The 21,245-nt window shown below is 47.7% G+C and overlaps 1 protein-coding gene across 1 annotated transcript in view; it reads left to right on the top strand.

Annotated features, from left to right (window-relative positions):
* Window positions 1–3,332: 3,332 nt before the first annotated feature.
* The window catches only part of LOC129384590 (uncharacterized), a 134,594-nt gene continuing 116,681 nt past the window's right edge, over window positions 3,333–21,245 (top strand). Inside the window, exon 1 of the mRNA XM_055070107.1 lies at window positions 3,333–3,386. The gene's annotated coding sequence lies outside the window, so the exon portion shown is untranslated. The remainder of the gene's footprint in view (window positions 3,387–21,245) is intronic.

Below are 21,245 nucleotides of genomic sequence, written 5' to 3'. Positions count from 1 at the left end.
GAGATAGGGTTAAAACGTCGATGTGTCTTTGATCCATGTAAGTTAGTGCTGAGGGTAATATGTGCCGAATTTTTTTCTGTTCCGTGGGTTGTGCGCGACAAAGGTATGTGCCATGGCGATCTGTAGCAGAAAGGATACACATTGCTAGGTTCTATAAGATTAGCATGTTCTAGAAGCGTAAAAAGTTTTCCCTGGATGGTACTTTTGTAACTGCACAAAAGTCTGAATATGCATATATTTTGAGCCTTCATTATCGCGTGTTTTTGAAAGAGTGGTGCGGTGTGTTGTAGATGAGGTACGTTGTAGATAAGCGCGCTGGAACCTTCGGCGAGTCATGTATAAAAGCCGAGGCGCTTAAAGCCGAATTTGGAATCAGAATTTGGAAGATCGCCTACTGTGTCCGCAGCTATCGTTGTCTTTTGAGTGTCACTTGCTTTTAGGGGCATAAGTTCGCCAAATAAAAAGTTAATTTGGTCATTCACAGATTTGCTACATTGTTCTTGACCGTCACCACAATCTTACAATAAGTTTTCAAAAAAAAATTAATTGTAAGGTTGCACCTGCCACAACCACGATCTGATTATGAGGCATACCGCAGTGGGGGATTCCGGAATAATTTCCCTACATGGGATCCTTAACGTGCAACCAATGCACGGCACATGGGCGTTCTTGTACTTTACCTTCATCATATGTGGCCGCGGTGGCCGGGATTTCATTCCGCGAACTCGTGCTTAGCAGCGCAAAGCCGTAGCCGCCAAGGCGAGTTCACCACGATGGGTGCTCTGCATCTGCGGCAAACTCGACGATGGAAACTATTGAATCTAGCTGACCGAGTTCCTTCGAGCTCCGGCCTAAAGTGTTCCTTAAGTACGTGGACGGCTGCTTTTGCGTGCTGAAGAAAGGCGATGGTCAACGTTTTCTTGCCCATCAATAGAGTATGGAGCTTTCTATAAAATTCACCGTAGAAGAAGCCGGGGGAAGGATTCCTTTCTTCGACAACACCACTACGCCCTCAGACATTAGCCTAAAGTTTACCATCTACAGTAAGCCGACGCATTTTGCGAGGTACCTAAGCTTCCATTCCATGCACGTATCTTCTCGCAAGCGTTTAGTCTTTACGTCACTCGGGCTAGGGACACTTGCCCTACGGCTTTACATTTGAAGGAGGAGGTGGAGGTAGGCTACTGCATAATTTATTTATTGATTTACAAATGCTCCTGTAACAGCAGGAGCGGGTAAGTACATTAACACAATGTGCAATCAACATGTCACCAACATACCAGCGACGCTGTGGTATCTTTTACTTTGAATCCCTTGAATATTGTTCCCTCTCGAGCTCACTTAGATAGCTTCAAATTTTTTTCTTGCCTTTTACCATTGAATTGTCGAACAGGCTACATACTAATCTCCGAGAATTGCCACTTGAGCGTTTTGTAGACGAAGTTCGTTTACATGTGACATGTTGATTGTATGTTATCTTGATGTACTTACCCACTCCTGCTATGTCTCAATTTTGAGACAGCAGTATTTGTAAATAAATAAATAAGTAATAAATAATAACAAATAAATCGTCGCATCTATGTATATATAGGCATTATTATTATTATTATTATTATTATTATTATTATTATTATTATTATTATTATTATTATTATAAGCAGGAGGCTGTCCGTTTCCCTCCCGTAGAAGCCCATGTATTGATAGCAGACGGGAATTACACACTATTTACAAGTTCACTTGGAACTACATATTTACGAAAAGTAGATGAAACTCTGCGTAATGTTAGAGTCGTCTTAGCGGCTAATTGTGATACTATTTGTTTCGGGATAGCTTCGATAAAAGAAGAGTTACAGCCGTTTTCTGTAACTATGCTCCCTCCGTAGACGGGCATGTATTGACAGCAGGCGGGAATTCTGCAGCGTGTTCAACTTCAATGTGAATTAACTCATTCTGACAAGTAAAAGAAACTCGGCTTAACGACAGAGTCTTCTTGGTGACTAATTGCAGTACAATTTTTTCCAAGATATCTACATTACATAGGGAGCTGCAGAGCATTCGCGACAGAAAAAGATTTTTTTCGTGTAGACGCGATTCGCACACGGACGGCGGACATCGACCACCGCCGGATGCTGTTGGCTGCAAAACGCTTATGTGGCAGGTCTCAGAGATAGCCAATCCGCAATTTAAGGGAGAGATTGCTAAGCCATATCCATCGGAAGGGAACAACATGCAAATGGTCAGCTCTTCGGTTTCCACGCGCTGAGGAGCTCACACAGGCACGTCGACGCAAACAGAAGCACGTAGAATTTTGTGCAACATGCTAACCCTTTCCCGCGTGCGTCTATGTGCCAACTGCTCAAGCGATAACTGGCCAGCATGCATCGCGATCATATCGATTAGAAATAAAAATCACCACCCGAGCCCTCAATTGATGATTGTTAAATTATCACGGTGAAATGACGATAACAGCGTTACGACGACGACAAGAGAACAATGGGATGACGTCGAGTGTATGACGACAATGGCGCGACCACAACGGCATGACAACGATGGTATAACGAATTCATGATAGCAACTGTGTGAGGACGACGTAAGCTATGTTCGTACGCCGTGTTCGTTTGTTCGCGGAACATTTGAGAGCGCTGCAATCACGGCATTCAAGCAGACATGTCACGGGGTATGTTTTTTATTTATTTCGCGGGCATCTGCAGTAAGCGGAAAGACACCAATACCTCATAAATACAAAGTTAGAAACTGTTTAATCGGGCGTTTTGCCGAGCGCTCTACAACTATCTAATTGGAATTTTTCGCCTAACTTCGCAGCTTCTGAAGTTGGTCAATCAATCTTGATTAATTATGTAATTAAGCAGAATACAAGAATAGTGTGATTTACTCCACACGATAGTCAGCATATGCACTTGGTCGCGTCGTCTTAGAGTGCATCGACATACTTTTAAACGCTGGCTAAAATTACCAGGGATACCCTGTATATAGGCGATTTTTGTAGCTACTGGGGGCTCATTGTGAACACGGGATCGGTAGAAATCTCGAAATAATAAGCTTTATGTTTCGGACATTGCTCAATAACTTGCGATACTTACGAAGCAGAAACCTGAGGTAATTTTTTACGCCTCACGAAATTCCCGATCGTGTGTTACACCATCTCAATAACTCCAAATATACTATCTTTTGCAAACTGACACATTTTCTCATTACTATCAGCCGCTTTATAGTCAGTCAGAATGTTAGCACCATTTCTTGAGTTCCTTTTCAGCCGTCGGCTTCTGATTGGGCCAAATCTCCGTAGTGGGTAAGCGCCCAGTTGAGGAGCGAGCAAGAGGACGAAGAAGGCACCGCGGGGCGCAGCAGAGCCGACGGAGCTCAAGGTAAGTGCCCTTTCATCGTGGCCTCGCCCCCGAGGATTTCGCACATAGGCCGGCAGTGAGCCCTCACTGAGCTGTTCGCGTCAGCCGGGTAGACGCCATTCTATGGCTGCACAACACTCGTGCTTGCTCCGTCGCTACTCATGAAGGCGGCTGCCACTGCTTGGCCGTATATAACTCCCAACGCGGTTCGAGCCAGCTTCTGACAGTGTTCAGTGAGGGACTAGTGCAGCGAAGACAGAAGGAGTCTGGACTAGTCGGAGGCACGGATTCGGGACTATTAACAACCTGTTTGACCTTGGCACGCACGTAATCATAATCTGAACCAGTCATCATAAGTAGAAGAAGAAAAGGTTTACCAGAGATGCAACCTTACAAAGAATAAGGTTATAAACAAGGGCCGACAAAGAAAAACTACACGAGCACAAGTAAGTGTTGTCGAGGCACAAAGACTCTGCAGGAGAAAGCTTTCATTCACGAGTCCGGTGCCATGCGCGTCCTGACGCCGTCTGTGATGGTGCACAAGCTAGATTCATTATTTAGCCGCTAATCGTTAAGCTTTTTACACGTGTCTGTGCTGTTATATATTCCTGTTTCTGACAATAAGTTCGTTCCTAGTCTACGCTCGTGTCGTGTCTCGTTCTCGTCCCTTGTTTCTCACACTATCACTATGGAATACCAACTCGCGCAGCCTTGAGTACTGCATCCTGTTTGCTTCACTGGGCTACCACCTCCAGTCCGGCAATTTCCTAATAAAGTATACGTTACATTGACCTTCATCGTTGGTCTGCGACGTTAATTGTCCGACATAGCGAAACGAGAGATGCAAGGTCATGAATACTACGTGCAAGCTCCTTATGCGATGCAAACCTGCAAGCTGTGGGATGTCTTGGCCTTCTTTTAGCTTCGCTGAGCGCCGTCACAAAACTAGCTGCGCAGCCTTGTCGTTTGTTGAGTGTTTGTGCATCGCCCAATAATAGCGGGCCTTCGAGCACCCGGTCGCGGACTTCGCATGGTACAGTGTATAAGCTTATACACTCTACCATGGATTCTAACCAACTAGTCCGCCAACGTGTTTTAACCAAGGACTTTTTCAACAACAAAGATAAGGAATGGATGCCTATTGTCAACTTATTTCAATAGCGTGCCTATAGGAAAAGGAAAACAATGTTTCTCGCGGCGTCATCGCTCTGCGTACACTCTAAGAATTCCGGGGAAAACGGGAGCGCCCAGAAAGGGCGCTTTCGTCCCTCAAGGGAGTAACTGCATGGATGTGCGTGCCGTGTGCAAATTTTGGAGAGTAAGTGTTTAGTCCCTGGTCGGAAAGAGAGCAACGGGAGGACGAACGGCAACAGTTACTCCCCATGCTCTCCGCTGTTTTCCCCCGTGTCGTGCACTGATGCGGCAAAAACTGTATTGTCTATAAATCGTGAATAGTTCCAAGTTCGTGCACTGTCTATTGAACTACATGCAAAGCAGCACTTTGCCTCTTCGTGAGAAAATTGCGTGAAATTTAAAGTTGGAATGTGAAGAGCCATGCCCTTCGTGCGCACACCATAAGTGAGCGATACACATTAAACGCGCAAGTCATTGATAGACTGCCAGATTTTGCTGGTCAGTAGTACCTAAGTTCCTTCCATTCCAATGAGATTACGAACTTAACTGAAGTGATGCGTAGCTCAAACGGGACACACTAAGCGACCGAGCAATTGTCCGTCTCTGTCGTCTTAGGTGCCCCATTTGAGCTCGCTACGCGTTTACATCGCCCAGTGCCTCAGTTTAAAGCACCCTAAGAATACTCGGGCAGATTTCTTTTCGCACTCGCTTATGGTTACAAGTACACTCAATGCTATCAAAACGAAATCTCAAATCGAAGAGAAATAATCTAGCAGGAATTCGTCGAACATTACACATACATATTCAGCCTTAATACTCCGAACACTGACTACTTCAGAACAGAATTATTATCGCTGATGCCGAGATTAGACGATGACCTTGCGCACGCTCTAGAAGCCAGTATTACGGCTGAGGAAATTGAATCAGCGATTCTGGAGCTTAGTTCAAACAAGTCGCCTGGGCCAGACGGTCTCGGTTCATCTCTATATAAAGCCTTTAGAACAGAAATGGCAGTCGCACTTGAAAGGCTGATTAGCGAATTCTATGAAATGAAAGCAAGTCCTCCATCCTTCCGAGCGTCCCACGTAGTACTAATTCCTAAAACGAATGATCCGATTAAGCTACAGTCTGTTGAATCATACCGTCCCATCAGTCCAACAAACGTGGACTATAAGATATTCATGAAGATTTTAGCTCGACGCCTTCAAAGTGTTATTAAGTCACTTGTAGGGCCACGTCAGACATGCGGCATAAAAGGCAGGTCAATCTTTACCAATGTTCACACAGCTAGAACTGTCCTTGAATGCTGTGACGGAATGTATGGGCGCGTGGCCATGTTGCAATTAGATCTGCACAGGGCGTTCGATAAAGTCGTACACGAAGTTCTGTTCTCGATCCTAGACCATATCACTGTTGGAACTGTTATTATATAAGGTGTTAAAATGATGTACAATGGTTGTATAGCGAAGCTGATAATTAATAGGCAGTTAAGTGATGGTATTCCTGTGCAGTCGTCTGTGATACAAGGCTGCCCTTTATCTCGCCTGCTTTTCGCTCTCTACCTCGACCCCTTTTGTTTGCGGCTGCTGAAGAGCCCAAACATCCGGGGTTACACTTTTCATAAAACTGAAGTTCGAGATTTAGCATATGCTGATGATGTAGCAGTGTTTTGTACGGACCATGACAGTGTTAAAGCAGTTGTACAAGAGGCTTAAAATTTTGTACTGCAAGTGGAAGTGCTATTAACTGGAACAAGTGTCTTGGTTTTTGGCATGGGAATTGGCAATACAAGCCTGAGACTTTTTGTAACATGCAATGGGTGGTAACTCCAGGCACCTACCTAGATGTCCCCCTCGAACATTATCGAGATAGCAAAGAATATTGGGACAACAAAGTAGTGTGAATGAAAACCCAGACCGGCAAATGGGGAGGGCATAAATTTTCAATGTTTGCAAGAGCCACCGTGTGTAATTTGTTTTTAATCACTAAACGCTTTCATGTGATGCAAGCGTTATGTCTAACCGCTAATATCCGCTAATATCCTTGATCTCATTTTTACTACTACACCTGATCTGGTTTCCAAACTTACATATATCCCTGGTTTAAGTGACCACTTGATTATTCATTTCACTTTGCGTGCCCATGTTTCTACTAAAAAGAGCTTTAAGGTTGTTCGCGATTACAAGCACGCCGATACGGCTTCTATCACGGCAGAAATGGAATCATTCACAGCCGATTACATCCCCGGTTTTGACGAACGCTCAGTTGAGGATAACTGGCAACTTTTCAAAAATAAACTACTATCTTTAATTGACAATTATATACCTCAACGAAAGATACCCTCAGACACTAGATCACCATGGTTCAACAACTCCCTTAAACGCCTGCGCAACAAAAAGAAACGGTTATTCCGCCGGGCTAAGCAATCAAATCTCCCCGCTCATTGGTCAACGTACAGTCAAGTGGAAGCTGAGTACATCCAAATGTCTAGTAAAGCTAAAACTACCTCCTTGAATGTTACACTGCCCTCGTTTCTTCAAACGAGTCCGCGCAAGTTTTGGAGTGTTGTTAATGGCAGTAAAACAAACATTGTACTCTTAACTTACCCTGATGGCACCAGTGTTCCACCTAATCGATGTTGCAGCGTTTTGAATGAGGCATTTGTCTGTTTCCCTAATGCCAATATCATCGTCGATTTACCGAGTGCACCAAGTTCAAACTTCCCTGTGATGGATCCCATAATAATTGACTGGGTTGGTATTAGCCGGCTAATAAATAATCTGCAGATTTCGTCTGCCAGTGGGCCTGATAGTATTATTTCAAAAATATTGAAATGTACTGAGGTGTTTTCATCTGTTATTCTTTCTAAAATTTTTGCGCAGTCGTTGCAGTATTCTTTGGTCCCGCGTGACTGGAAGAAAGGAAAGGTGGTTCCAGTCCCAAAATCAGGCAATGCGCATGCTCCCGAGAACTACCGTCCCATTTCATTGACAAGCATCTCATGCAAACTTTTGGAACACATCATTTACTCTCACCTTGTTGAATTTTGGGAAACCAATTCATGTTTTCATTCCTGTCAACATGGCTTCAGAAAAATGTACTCGTGCGAAACCCAACTAGCTTGCTTTACTAATGATCTTTTTGCGGCATCTGACAATAACTTTGACGTTGACTGTATTTTCTCGGACTATGCTAAAGCCTTTGATACCGTAACACACGATCTACTAAACCTTAAACTCGATCAGCTTAACATTGATCCTTTAGTATTAGCCTGGATTAAGGACTTCCTTTCCAATCGAACTCAGTACGTAACTGCCAATAACGCTTCCTCTGCTTTTTCATCAGTTACATCAGGGGTCCCGCAGGGATCCGTCCTCGGGCCTCTGCTCTTTCTAATTTATATTAACGATCTCCCTGATTGCGTGAAATCGTCTTCAATTAACCTATTTGCTGATGACTGCGTAATATATCATAGGATTAGTGACCCCGCCGATTCCACTAAACTACAAGAAGACCTTAACAATTTATCTAAATGGTGCAATGCGTGGAACATGAAACTAAACGTAAATAAATGTAAATATATGCGCATATCACGCCGCTCTAACAATACTGACACGCGCATGTATTTTCTGAATAGCGCTCCTCTCAGTCAAGTTAATTTTTACAAGTATCTCGGCCTTTACATCACTCACGATCTATCATGGCACAAGCATGTTGAATTTATAACTTCTAACGCTAATCGCACGCTAGGCTACCTACGCAGAAACTTTTACGCCGTTCCTGCATCTTTAAAACTGACGCTTTACAAAACACTCGTTCGATCAAAATTAGAGTATGCCTCGGCCATCTGGGATCCCCCTCAAATATCACTAACCCTCTCCCTCGAAGCCATTCAGAACCGCGCGTGCCGCTTTATTCTATCTAATTACTCTCGTCATGCTAGCGTAACACTCATGAAGCAAACCCTTACTATACCGGAACTTTCAGTACGTCGTGCATACAGTCGCCTCTGCCTTTTCCACAAGATTTACCACAACCCGGTATTAAAAGCCCGGTATTAAAAGCAAAACTTCTTACTCGTCCTTCCTACTTTTCATCCCGCAGCGATCACCTTCATAAAGTTTTCGTGCCATCTTGTCGCACGAACGCGTACTATTACTCTATTTTACCTCGCACCTACAATGACTGGAACCACCTCCCCGCATCGGTCGCTACTATTGTAGACTCATCGGGGTTCAAGACTGCTGTTTTCTATGCCATCTAACAAATGTTTTATTCATTCATCTGCATTCTTTTTTCTATGTATATGTACCACTCCTTTCTGTAGCGCCTACGGGCCTTGAAAGTAATTAAAATAAAAAAAAATAAAAAAATAACGAGGATGTCTGTGCGAAAGCTGCATAGAGTATTTGCGATGTTTATTTGGGCCTCAACATGGGAACGTACAAGTCGTAGTAATTTGCTCTATAGAGTGTTGAATGGGGGGCGGGGGTTGTAACATTTGTTCCTCAAACAGATTGTAAGCAGGTTTCTTTTTTTGCGTGATCAAAAGGATGCTTTTCTGAGAACAATGATTCAAGCTAGACTGCGCGATTCATTGCCTGATTATGTAGTGTTGTCCATGTATACGGGGCCAATGCCTTTAAGTGCTTTTTTGCGTGAAGTGGTCGCGTCTTTCCCAATACTAAAAGCAAGATTTTCTAGTGAATATCTGGCCGCTGTTACTAGTAAGAAGTTGTACAAAGATGTTGTTGATGTATTCTTGCCTGTACCGTTGTATCGTGCAGTATTTGTTTTAGGTTCAGAACGAGATGTTCTTAAGAGAGTTAAACGAATGCCGGTAAGAGCTTCTGTTAAATCTTTCTTTTTTTCAACTACATACAGGCACTCTCCCAGTGAAACCGTGGCTGCAAAGCAAAGGCATTTTTGTACCTTGGTCTGTGAATTGCTTTATATGCAAAAAATCGGAGACGATTGAGCATATTTTTTTGGACTGTCATGATGCAGTGTTTTTGGGGGATATTCTAAAACGTAGCCTTAAAAAGGAATTGCCGTTAAGTGCTTTCGGGATACGCTTCCAGCCATGTGCGGAACCAGAGGGAGTGCCTGTCGATCTGTTAATGCTTCTGTGCATGCACAGTGTGTGGCGAACGCGTATGGATATTAGACATGAGAGCATTGTTCAGACCCCAGCACATGAATACTTCATTGAAAGTGTGTTATATATACGCGAATTTTTCTGTGCACAGAGTGATCCTCCTGATTGGCTAAGTGCTTTGGACAAAGTGACTAGCCTACATCGTTGTTATCACACCACACTGATCCGGCATTGACTAGTTGTTTTTTATGGCCATGTAATACTCACATTGTATTTTCTTTTGCCAAGCCGGTAATAAAAGAAAAAAATCTGCCGTGGTGCAGTGGTTAGAGTAGCGGACTTAGGAGCGCGACGACGTGAGTTCGAATCCTACTTTCGGGCACATTTCTTTTTCTTTTTTTTCTGCTCAGTAATCATCTTTATTAGGGTATATATCCCTAATTTCATTCATTCAACCTTTGCGGAGCATCGGAAATAATGACCGTTACCCCCTTGAGGAGCATCGGAAAAGAGCGACTGTTAGTCCTCGGAGGAGTAACGGCATGGGGAGTAACAGTTCATCCCCTCGCACTTACCCCCTCAAGGGAGGAATGGTTGTGGCAGATCAGTTGCTCCCCTAAAGGAGTAACCTCAGTACCCCATTTCCTCCTTTTCTTCTTAGAGTGTATATCCTATGAGCTGTGTGTTTGCCTCGAAGTAATTAAAATTAAATGTTTGGGCTTTATGGGGAGAACCACAAGCGTATTACTCCGTGCCTACCAGAAGCTTAAGAAATTAAAGCATATTGGGGCTACTAATGACACAGTAGTAGCACTAATGTGTGTTCACTTCTTCGGCTCCTGGCAGGAACTTGGTAACAAGCTTATAACTGAAGACTTGTGCTATACCTGTAGCGAATACCTGTAGCTTACGTCCGTGACCTCATGTTTCCCACCGTGGGGGTCATTGGTCCCTGCTCGAACTGAAGCGGCTGTCCGACAGAGGCCCCACCACTGCCAATTCGCAAACCTGATTTTACTCTTCGATAGAGCCAGTCGACTTTCCGTTCTCAACCTATCAAAATGTGTAGTGTTTGCGTCCGCTAAACCAATCTCCCAACAAGTGCTGACTCGGACGTGATGTCTTATAGAGGTGTCGCCTACCGGTCGACACACGTGAGGAGGTACCTGAAACCTTGGCAGGACGGAAGGGGCCCCACCAAGTCTAAGTGCACGTGATCGAAACCGCCTCACCCCTGAACGCGTGTGCCGGGTCACTTTCACGACTTGACAGGCTTGGCAGCTTCTTGCCAAACCTCATGCTATTCTGTGCGCAATTTCTACAGCCCCATACCGACCTACTGCGTCGCGACTAAAAACAAAGTCTGTATTTCACTGGTCCTCGGAGCACCAAGACTACTTCCAGAAAGCCAAAATGCGGTTGGCGACTGCAGTGTTGCTGATTATCCGGTTCCCGACGCGCCAACATGCCTTATTGTAGAGGCATCGACCACGACAGTGGGTGCACTACTGCAGCAGCACGGTGGCACAGACTTGAGGCCGCTGTGCTTCTCAAAATGCCTCAAACCTACAGAAGCTCGATACAGCACCTTCGGGAGGGAGTTGTTGGTCATCTATAGTGCGCTGTCAAGCATGTATGTTTTGGTTTTTTGTAGGCTGTATCTTTTACATTCTGACCGAACATAAGCCGTTAATCTTCGTTTTTAAGAACAGCTCCTCGTACTCAGAATGTGGCCTGCGGCAACTTTCTTTGTCTCCGAATATTCTACGGGTATCCGCCATATCTCTGGAACCGAAAATCAAGCAGGTGACGCCCTGTTGCGGATTGGCGTTGTGCGTACTGGCCTAGTGAATTTCTAAGCTCCAGCGTCCGCCCAGCAAAGCAACCCCGAGCTGCGCCAATTGCGGGAAAAAGGCTCGTCCTTATAGCTATACGAGGTGCTGCTTCCCTAGACATCAACATTTGTCATGTGTGACACATCGCCCCCGAGGCAGCTCCTCGCCCGTTCGTACTCCATCACCTTCGGCGGCCAATATTCGATTCACTGCACGGTCTAAGCCATCCCGGCATCAGAGCGAAACAGAGGCTTATCGCAAACTGCTTCATTTGGCCAGGGATCAACAAAAATGTTCGTAGCTGGGCAAGAAGCTGCCAAGCTTGGAAAACCGTGAAAGTGACCCAGCACACGCGTTCAGCGGTGCAGCTGTTTCGATCACCAGGGAGCCGTTTCGATCACGTGCATTCAGACTTGGTAGCGTCTCTTTCATCCTGCCAAGGTTTCAGGTACATCCTCACGGGTGTCAACCTGCACTCAAGGTGGCCTGAGGCGACGCCTCTACAAGACACCACAGCCGAAACAGTGGCGGAAGCATTTGTTGCTACGTGGGTGTCACGGTGCGGTTGCCCTTTGCGCATAACAGACTGAGGCAGCCAATTCCAAAGCTCTCTTTTTCTGCCCTGGCGAGGCTGCTCTGCACGCGCCTTGATAACACCCTGGCTTACCACCCTCAGAGCAACGGCATGGTAGAGCGTCTCCACCTACAACTGAAGACGCCATTGACCGCCACTCTCGACAGAGAGCACTGAGTGGAAAGGCTGCCTCTAGTACTACTCGAGCTGCGAACAACAATCAAAGATGACCTCGGAGTCAGTGAAGCCGAAGTACTCTATGGGTCAGCTATCCGCGTTCCTGGCCAGTTTCTCGGCACCCAGCAAGGCACTCCGCCAGCGGCCGCGAAGCACTTAGGCTACATTCCTGGTTCGACCAGCTTCGACCTACACCTCCACGTATCGGCCGCGCGTAGCCAGTGCTTAGTTTCCCTACAATGGACACAAGAACGCACGTCTTTCTGCGACGTGACTCTATCAAGCAACCATTGACTCCTTCCTATGAAGGCTCTTTTCGTTTGCTTGCGCTTCAGAGAAAACCTAGAAGGTTGATGTTCGCGGCTAAGAAGAGACTGTCTTGCGACCGCGGGAAACCAGCCTAACTTGAACATTTACTCTTCATTCCTTCCGACATTAACACCTAAGCCTCCGGCATTCTAGGGGGGGGGGGGGGGGTGGCTAGTAGTGACTGTCCGTCACTTCGTGTTCCCCGCTGTCGGGGTCATTGCCCCCTGTTCGAACCGAAGCGTGTTGTGAAGTCGGGGGTCCGTGCGGCCAACCAAGGCTCTAAAGATTGTGCCATGCCAGGTACCGGGAGCAAGAAGGGTTCCGAGCAAAGTTGAAGAGAATGAAAAAAAAAGGTTATATTAAAAAAAGTGCATGGTTGAGTATTATAATATGGCTCCAACTATCGGAGCAAACTATGGTAGCGTATTTCTATGTCCGAGCGTCGCCCTATGCATGTCCGAGAGTCTCCGTTTTCAGTTTTCCGGATCTGCGTTTTATGCCCTCTTCTTCCCTCTTTCCCTCGTTGAGGGAATTTACTGGCCAACCACAACGCCGAATCGTTTAACACCTCCATCGCCCCTCACTGTCGTCAGCGTGCTGCTTGGATGTTGTCCTCTACGAGCGGCTCGCGGTGCTCGCGGTGCTCATGTCCTCTGTGAGCTACTCGTGTACGTGGTGCACCTCTCTCTAACGTGTGACAATAGGAGGCAACCACCTGTCGCCAATGCTTTCCCCCGGGACGGACTCTTTCATCGATAATTGTCGGACACTTCGGGACGGTCACGAGGCGGACGTTGCTATCTTCCAGCGAAGTGAATGATGAGGCGTGAACATCAACCGTAAATACTGCGTGTCGTAGCCTCTTCGTGGTGTTCAAGAGGGCGTCGTTGCTGTCTTGAAGTGAAGTGAATAATGAGACGTGAACATCAACCGTGACAACTGGATGTCGCTGGTGGGGCATCCCCGCTCTGAAGGACCGCCAGGCACAACAAGCGGCTGTCCGGCAGAGGCACCACCGTTGCCACTCGGCAAAGATGCTTTCCGCTGTCAACCTGTCAAAACGTGTATTACTTCGCTAATCCGAGCTCCGAAAATACCCCTATCGTGCGGGAGAAGCTACGTTGGTCAGACGAGGCGCTGCGTCAACGATTGAGTGATGGAACATGTGCTTACTTTGAAGAATACGGAGAGCGCGCATTTAGGCGTGCATGGGCCCTATAAAGTAAAACTATTCCAATATGTTTTTATTTCAATCTACTGACGTCAAATCGGCGTAACCGCCGATGCAAGCATCGGATAGTCACCGGCAGAGTTGTTTTAACAGACCAATCAAACGCTCTCCCCGTTCATAGGCCGTCACTTTTGTTTGCTTAAAAAACGAATAACGTTGCCTACACTGAGCGGCTTGTCTTATCTAATTGGCTCACAAGAGGCGAGAAGCACGCTCAAGTGGAGAGGGACTCGATGGGGCCGAGCCATTGCACTTAAAATCGATAACCGGCTGAAGAGGGTGGCGCCGGCGTCTGCAATTGGTCCTTTCTCTTACTTAGCTTGCGGTGGCTCGTCGACAATCGCGGCGGCATGCAACGGAGGCTTAAGAATGAAGCTAAAACGGATCCAAAGCAAAGAAGAGTTGGCAGAACGAGGTCGTAAACGTACCGAAAGTGCTCGAAAACGTTATACGGCCACGCAAAATGTTTTGACACGCAAATAAAGCCATGCTCACCTGCAGGTGCAAGTAGCCAGTGCCTGAGCGATCGGCGGCAGCCATCTTTTATTCCTTTCGGAACAGGGTACTCTGCGGCTATACAAAAGAAAATTCAGTTTTGTTCGGCATATTAATGCATCTTTAGCGCGTACACGTCACTTTGACGCGGTGAGTTTTTGCGGTTTTGTGACGTCCCGTGACAGGCAGATGAAGTGCGTTCAGCCCAGACACTCTTGACCAATAGCCGAGGGCTAATGGCGAAAAGGCGCCGATTCAGAAATAACTGTTTCTTTTGTTCGGTCAAATCGTGCATAATTCGTGTGTACACGTCATATCAGATGGGGAGCTCTCGCGGTTTTCGTGATGTCGCGTGACATAAAGGTGAAGTAGGGGTGGTCCGAAAATGCTTTTGACCAATAGCGGAGGGCTGATTGCAGAATTGAAAAAGAAAAGTTTGGAATAGTTTTACGTTATAGCGCCCTATGTGACCTCTTGCGGATGTGAGCCACGCTTTGCGGATAGGAATACTGCGATAAAAAAGTAGCTCTCGAGATCATGAACCTGTTTTCCATCAAAGAACTGGTTGTAAGCCGCGCCACGGGCGGCGACAAAACAAACCCAAAAACACAGCGCGGGCCATCTTGGCAACGGGCATGCGTCTCGACGAGCTTGTTTGGCGCACTTAAATAATGGCTGTCAACAGTTGACACAGAGCGGGATCTTGCATGCAAGCTGAGTAAACACTATGCCGGCAACCCTAACTACCGCAGAGCTCGGGGAACGGAGAGGACCACCAGCGCCACAGTAGTGGTCGCGCATGACAGTATATATATTATAATACCGAGACCGATCAAGTTGTCCAGCGCTGTTTATTCCAAAAAAGGCAACGCCCGCAGCTCACGCGCGAAGAAGTCGAAGAAGAGGGAAGATGATGATGGCTATGTACAAATGAAAACGACGAAGTACGTTAATAGTGCTTACACTAACTTCCCCCCGTCATGGAAGCGGCCAGCCTGGCCGCAGATTAGAGATTATCTAAACGGGGAGTGAAGGGCTTCATCCGCGACACGTGAACAATTTCGGCATTCCGGCGGCGCCGGTCAGTGACGGAGTGTACTGGGCGGAAGAGATAGTTCACTGCAGATGTTTGCTGCACAACGGTGTATGGACCAATGTAGCGTGGAAGGAACTTCTCACAGAGGCCTGGGGTGCGGACTGGAGTCCAAAGCAGGACTTGGTCTCCTGGGTGAAAACGTAGGTCACGGCGTTTGTTGTCGCAGTAACGCTTGCGCTCAGCTTGGGTAGCTTCTGTGCTTTGCCGGGCGATTTGACGGCAATGTGCAACTCGGGCAGCAAAATCTTCTGGAAGCGACGCGTCAGGCGAAGAAGGTGCGAAAAATAGTTCTCTGTCGAATATGGTGGAAGGAGATCGTCCATACACAAGGAAGAAAGGGCTGTAGCCGGTAGTCCGTTGAATAGCAGTATTATATGCGAATGTCACAAAAGGAAGAATTTTATCCCAGTCAGTGTGGTCAGGACGGATGTACATGGCAATCATGTCAGACAGCGTACGGTGGAAGCGCTCAGTAAGGCCATTGGTTTGCGGATGATAAGTAGAAGTAGATTTGTGGGCGGTATTAGTGGCTCGAAGAACTTCCTCGAGAACTTGTGAAATGAACGCCTTGCCACGGTCACTGAGAAGAACGCGAGGAGCCCCGTGGCGCAAGACGATGGCGCGCAAGAAAAAGTCGGCGACCTCAGAAGCGGTGCCGGATCGCAGAGGGGCAGTCTCGGCATATCTTGTTAAATGGTCGACCGAAGTGACAATCCAACGGTGACCGGAGGGTGTCAACGGCAAGGGACCATATAAATCAATGCCAACAAATTCAAAAGGTGCGTCCGGGCAAGGGAGAGGTTGTAGTAAACCGGCAGGAGGGGATGTCGAGCGTTTGCGGTGCTGACATGATGCACAAGAGGCAATGTATTTGGCCACCGTTGTGGATAGGCCAGGCCAGAAGCAGCGGGTCTTTATGCGGTCGTAAGTCTTGTGGAAGCCTAAGTGGCCAGCCGATACATCGTCGTGAAGTGCCTCTAATACCCGCAAGCGAAGGCAGCGAGGTAGAACTGGGACCCACCGGTGACCTGTTGGGTGGTAAACGTAGCGGTGTAGCACGCCACCTTGAAGGCGGAATTGTCGAAGTTGGCGTCGCAAGCGGCTGTTGGGTGGTTCGGTGAACCCACTAAGGCGATCCATGAGAGCTCGACAGTAGGAGTCGGCCCGCTGAAGCGAGACGAAATCAGAGCGTGATGAAAGCGTAACTTGGTCCAGGGGCGTTATCGAGAGCTGCTGGGAGGCAAGCGTAGCATCGGAACGACGTGGATGGGAAGACGACGGCGCGTTACCGGGAGAGAGTGAGAGTGGGCAGCGAGACAATGCGTCTGCATCATGATGGCGTTTTCCAGACTTGTATGTTATAGTCAAGTCATATTCCTGCAATCGCAGTATCCAGCGTCCTAAGCGCCCTGACATGTTTTTCATTGATGACAGCCAACACAGAGCATGATGGTCGGTGACGATGGTGAAGTGGCGGCCGTAAAGGTATGGGCGAAATTTCTGAATCGACCAAACGATAGCCAGGCACTCTTGCTCTGTGATGGTGTAGTTCCGCTCAGCTGGAGAAAGTGTTCGGCTGGCATATGCTATGACTTGCTCTTTAGATTCTGTATTACGTTGCAGAAGTACTGCGTCAATACCTTGTGCGCTTGCGTCAGTATGGAGTATGGTGGGGGCACGATTATCGAAGTGGCGAAGCACTGGTCCAGAAGTAAGATGCCGCTTAAGAGCTTGAAAAGCCGACTCGCAGTCGCTAGTCCACGTGAAAGAGGCACCGGTAACCAGTAGCTTGTGTAGAGGAGCTGCTATTGCGGCGAAGTTGCGTATAAATCTACGAAAATATGACGCCAAGCCGAGGAAACTACGTAGATCTTTCTGTTGCTGGGGGCGAGGAAACTGAAGAACCGCACTAATCTTTTCGGGGTCAGGCTGGATGCCAGCTTTTGAGACGACGTGACCCAATACTTTTATTGTTTTGCTTGCAAATTTGCATTTTTTTGTATTGATTTGGAGACCAGCATTCGCAAGGCACTTGAGAACTTCGTCTAATCGATGAAGATGTTGGCTGAAGTCAGACGAAAAGATGACAATATCGTCCAGATAACAGAGGCATGTCTTCCATTTTAGACCACGAAGGACGTTGTCTATCATGCGCTCAAATGTGGCAGGAGCATTACAAAGGCCAAAAGGCATCACGTTAAATTCATAAAGGCCATCCGGTGTAGCGAATGCGGTCTTTTCTTTGTCAGTCTCGTTCATCGGAATTTGCCAATATCCTGACCGAAGATCAAGGCTGGAGAAATACTCCGCCCCTTGTAGTGTGTCCAAAGCGTCGTCAATTCGAGGTATTGGATATACGTCCTTGCGTGTGATCTTATTGAGCGCTCGATAATCCACGCAAAAGCGAACTGAGCCATCTTTTTTCTTTACCAGGACCACGGGAGACGCCCATGGGCTAGATTTATTTATTTATTTATTTATTTCACAATAACCCTAAAGGCCCTCTAGGGAGGGTATTACTTGAAGGTCGTATTATCTTCCGCGCAAGCATGTCAGCAACCTGTTGTTCAATGACCTTTCGTTCGGACGGCGATACACGATAGGGGCGTCGTCGTATAATAGCGGAACCATCGGTTTCGATGCGGTGTGTAGCCGCAGGAGTTTGGCTCAACACAGGGGAACAGCTATCGAAACAGGCTTTGTGTTTTGCCAAGACCACCATTAGGGCTTCGGACTGCGCGGCTGTTAGGTCAGAACCAAGAACGGCTGGAGGAGGGAAAGAATCATCAAGTTGTCCAGCGCTGTTTATTCCAAAAAAGGCAACGCCCGCAGCTCACGCGCGAAGAAGTCGAAGAAGAGGGAAGATGATGATGGCTATGTACAAATGAAAACGACGAAGTACGTTAATAGTGCTTACAATATATATATATATATATATATATTGTAACGTGGTAGTGACGTTAAAGAACACAGTAGCAATACTGTGAAAGACAAAACTAGCTTTTATTGGGCGAACCTGTGCCCACAAAGATAGGATACACTTAAAGCACAACGATAGCGGCGAATACAGTCAGCGATCGTCGAAAATCTGATCAGCGGGTGAAGCGCGCCGGCTTTTATAGATCAGTCGTCGAATTTTCCAGAGTAACCGCTGGGACCCGCGTGCCTTCCACAAAGTTCTACAATATTCGCGTCGCGCATACCTGCAATCAGATTACACAAGTTGCGGGGAAAGACAGCGGATGGAAACATCGATAACATTCCAGAAACTTCTTTCACATGCAGGCGCATCCTGCGCTGTGCGATAACATTTGTTAGGTGGTGAGAAGTGGTCGCCCGATAAAGATAAAGAAGTACACGTGTCATTACCCCCCTCTTAAAAAGCATCGTCCCGATTCTATAAATATAAGAGAGCGAAACACAAAAGGACACTTATTAAACAAAAGTGACAAAACAATGAAAAGAAACAAAGTCCAAAGGTCAGTTGCGCGAAGTCCCAAAGTTCATTAACGCTGGTAGTACGGCTTGAGTCGCACAACGTGGACTATTTCAGGTAGTGAGCGACGCCGCTCTGACAGCGAAATGCCGTCTGGCACGACCTCATAGTCCAGTGCGCCAATATGTCGGATGATCTTGCACGGTCCGAAATAGCGACGCAAAAGCTTCTCGCTCAGTCCTCGTCGGCGTGTAAGGTCAAAACCCAAACACGGTCACTGGGCTGGTACTCGACGAAGCATCGTCGGTGGTTGTAGTGTCGGCTGTCGGTACGCTGCTGGTTCTTGATCCGTAGGCGGGCGAGCTGCCGGGCTTCTTCGGCGCCCTGGAGATAGGTCGCGACGTAAAGATTCTCTTCGTCGGTGACGTGCGGAAGCATGGCGTCGAGCGTCGTTCTCGGGTTCCTGCCGTAAACCAGTTTAAACGGCGTGATCTGTGTTGTTTCTTGCACCGCCGTGTTGTAAGCAAAGATTATGTACGGCAGGACCGCGTCCCACGTCTTGTGCTCGACGTCGACGTACATTGCTAGCATGTCGGCGAGGGTCTTGTTCAGTTGCTCTGTAAGACCATTCGTCTGCGGGTGGTAGGCAGTTGTCCTCCTGTGGCTTGTATGGCTGTAGTGCAGAATGGCTTGAGTGAGCTCTGCTGTAAACGCTGCTCCTCTGTCGGTGGTGAGGACTTCTGGGGCACCATGTCGCAGCAGAATGTTCCCGACAAAAAATTGCGCCACTTCGGCTGCGCTGCCTTTCGGCAGAGCTTTATGGTATCTTCGACTGGTTGCCTCCGTCCCCCGAAGCAGAGTTGGGCAGATCCGGCGTTCCCCGAGCTCAGAGGTAGAGGACAAGCGCTCAAGCCGAACGTGCTACTCGCTCTCGGAGGAGGAAATGGCAGATGTGAAACCACGTGACTACTGCCAACGTCCAATGTTTCGCCTATAGACAAGAACGGCACCGAGAGCGGCGCTGCTGCGCCGGCGTTGAGAGCGCCGCATGCGAAGCAAAATTCTATTAGCGGGTGGTACCCTCTCCCATCTCTCGTTCGCGCCGCCTTGATTGCCTCCTGCACTGCGCGTGTTTGGGCACGTTTCGCGCCGCGCGCGGTGTGTGCCTACGTGTGTGCGCGTGAAGGGCGGTGTACAGTCTGTTTCACATTTAGGCGAAAACTCGGAGCGCATTGCATCGCGATGCGGCGAGCGCTTGAGTCAGGAGGCGGCAGCAGCTCGCGCAGGTGCTCAAGGGGCGGGATCTTGAACGGCGTCGTCTGCAACGGCGGCGCGCGCTGGCCGCATTAAATGTTCTACTATCAGTTGCAAGGCGCCGATCTCATCGTTACGGCATGAAATGAGCCGGTATTCTTTAATATGCGTTGTGCGACGCCAACTGATATGCCTCGAAGGTAAGTTCATCGCTACAGGGCAGTCATAGACGACGTACTGATTCCATACATTCTTGACGGCCCGTTTCTGGAAGGCGACTATATATTCTAACGCGATAGGTCGCCGATCCACACTATCGTGTGGTGCAACAACTGCTAGAAGAGCGCACAGTCACTCTCTTGGAGTGGCCGCTTCAATCCCCGGGCGCCAACATCATTTAAAATGTCTGGGGCTCGTTGAAAGTATCGCTGGCGCACCATCCCTCTATCAGTCGCCCGAGGATAGGCTTCGATCCACCATCGTCAGCGACTGAGACGTGCTGCGAATGAACACATCCCTGATCAAGTCATTCTTCACTTCACTGCCTTCCAGGATGAGCGCTGTCATCGCTGCTGCTGGGGACATGACGAGATACTAACTGAAGTTCCGTGCGTGACGTGTCCAATTCCCCGCCGGCGGGCAGAGTCTGTCTGGTGTAGCGAAAGATTGTCGAGAAAAATCATTTCCAGCTCATTGTCTGAACCTAAAACATTCATTTAGTCGTATCCGTTTGTTTCATCGTGTTCGACTCCCATAATTATCATTGTTGAGTGCTTTGTTTTCCTTTCGAGTCAAACAAAGACTGAACACGTTGCGCGCACATCTTAGTGCGTCTTGTCGCTGCTTATTACGGTAGCACACACAGTGAAGAAATATACGTGCACTGCCCCTGACAGTAGCACGCTTCCTGACAATGCGGCCAGCGCGTGCCGCCGTAGCAGACGACGCAGATCACGACTCCGCCCCTCGAGCGTCTGCGACTGCTCGAGCTGCTGCCACCGCGCGACTCCATTGCTTGCCGCATCGCGATGCAATACGTTCCGAGTTTTCCCCTAAGTGTGAAACAGACTGTACACGCTTCTATTTGCCTTTAAGAAGATCGGTACGCTTGACGATTATTTTTATGGCTGCAATGCGGCGAAAGGGCAGCGTCTGCTTAACCATGTAAGTGACGCTGAGCAGGTGATTGGAAATGACATCGTATGTACCGCCGGAAAAATCGTCAGCACATACGATCGATG

The sequence above is a fragment of the Dermacentor andersoni genome, chromosome 5 (assembly GCF_023375885.2).
Source record: "Dermacentor andersoni chromosome 5, qqDerAnde1_hic_scaffold, whole genome shotgun sequence".
Taxonomy (NCBI): domain Eukaryota; kingdom Metazoa; phylum Arthropoda; class Arachnida; order Ixodida; family Ixodidae; genus Dermacentor; species Dermacentor andersoni.
Note: the sequence above shows the minus strand (reverse complement) of the source record. Positions and strands in the feature narration are given on the sequence as shown.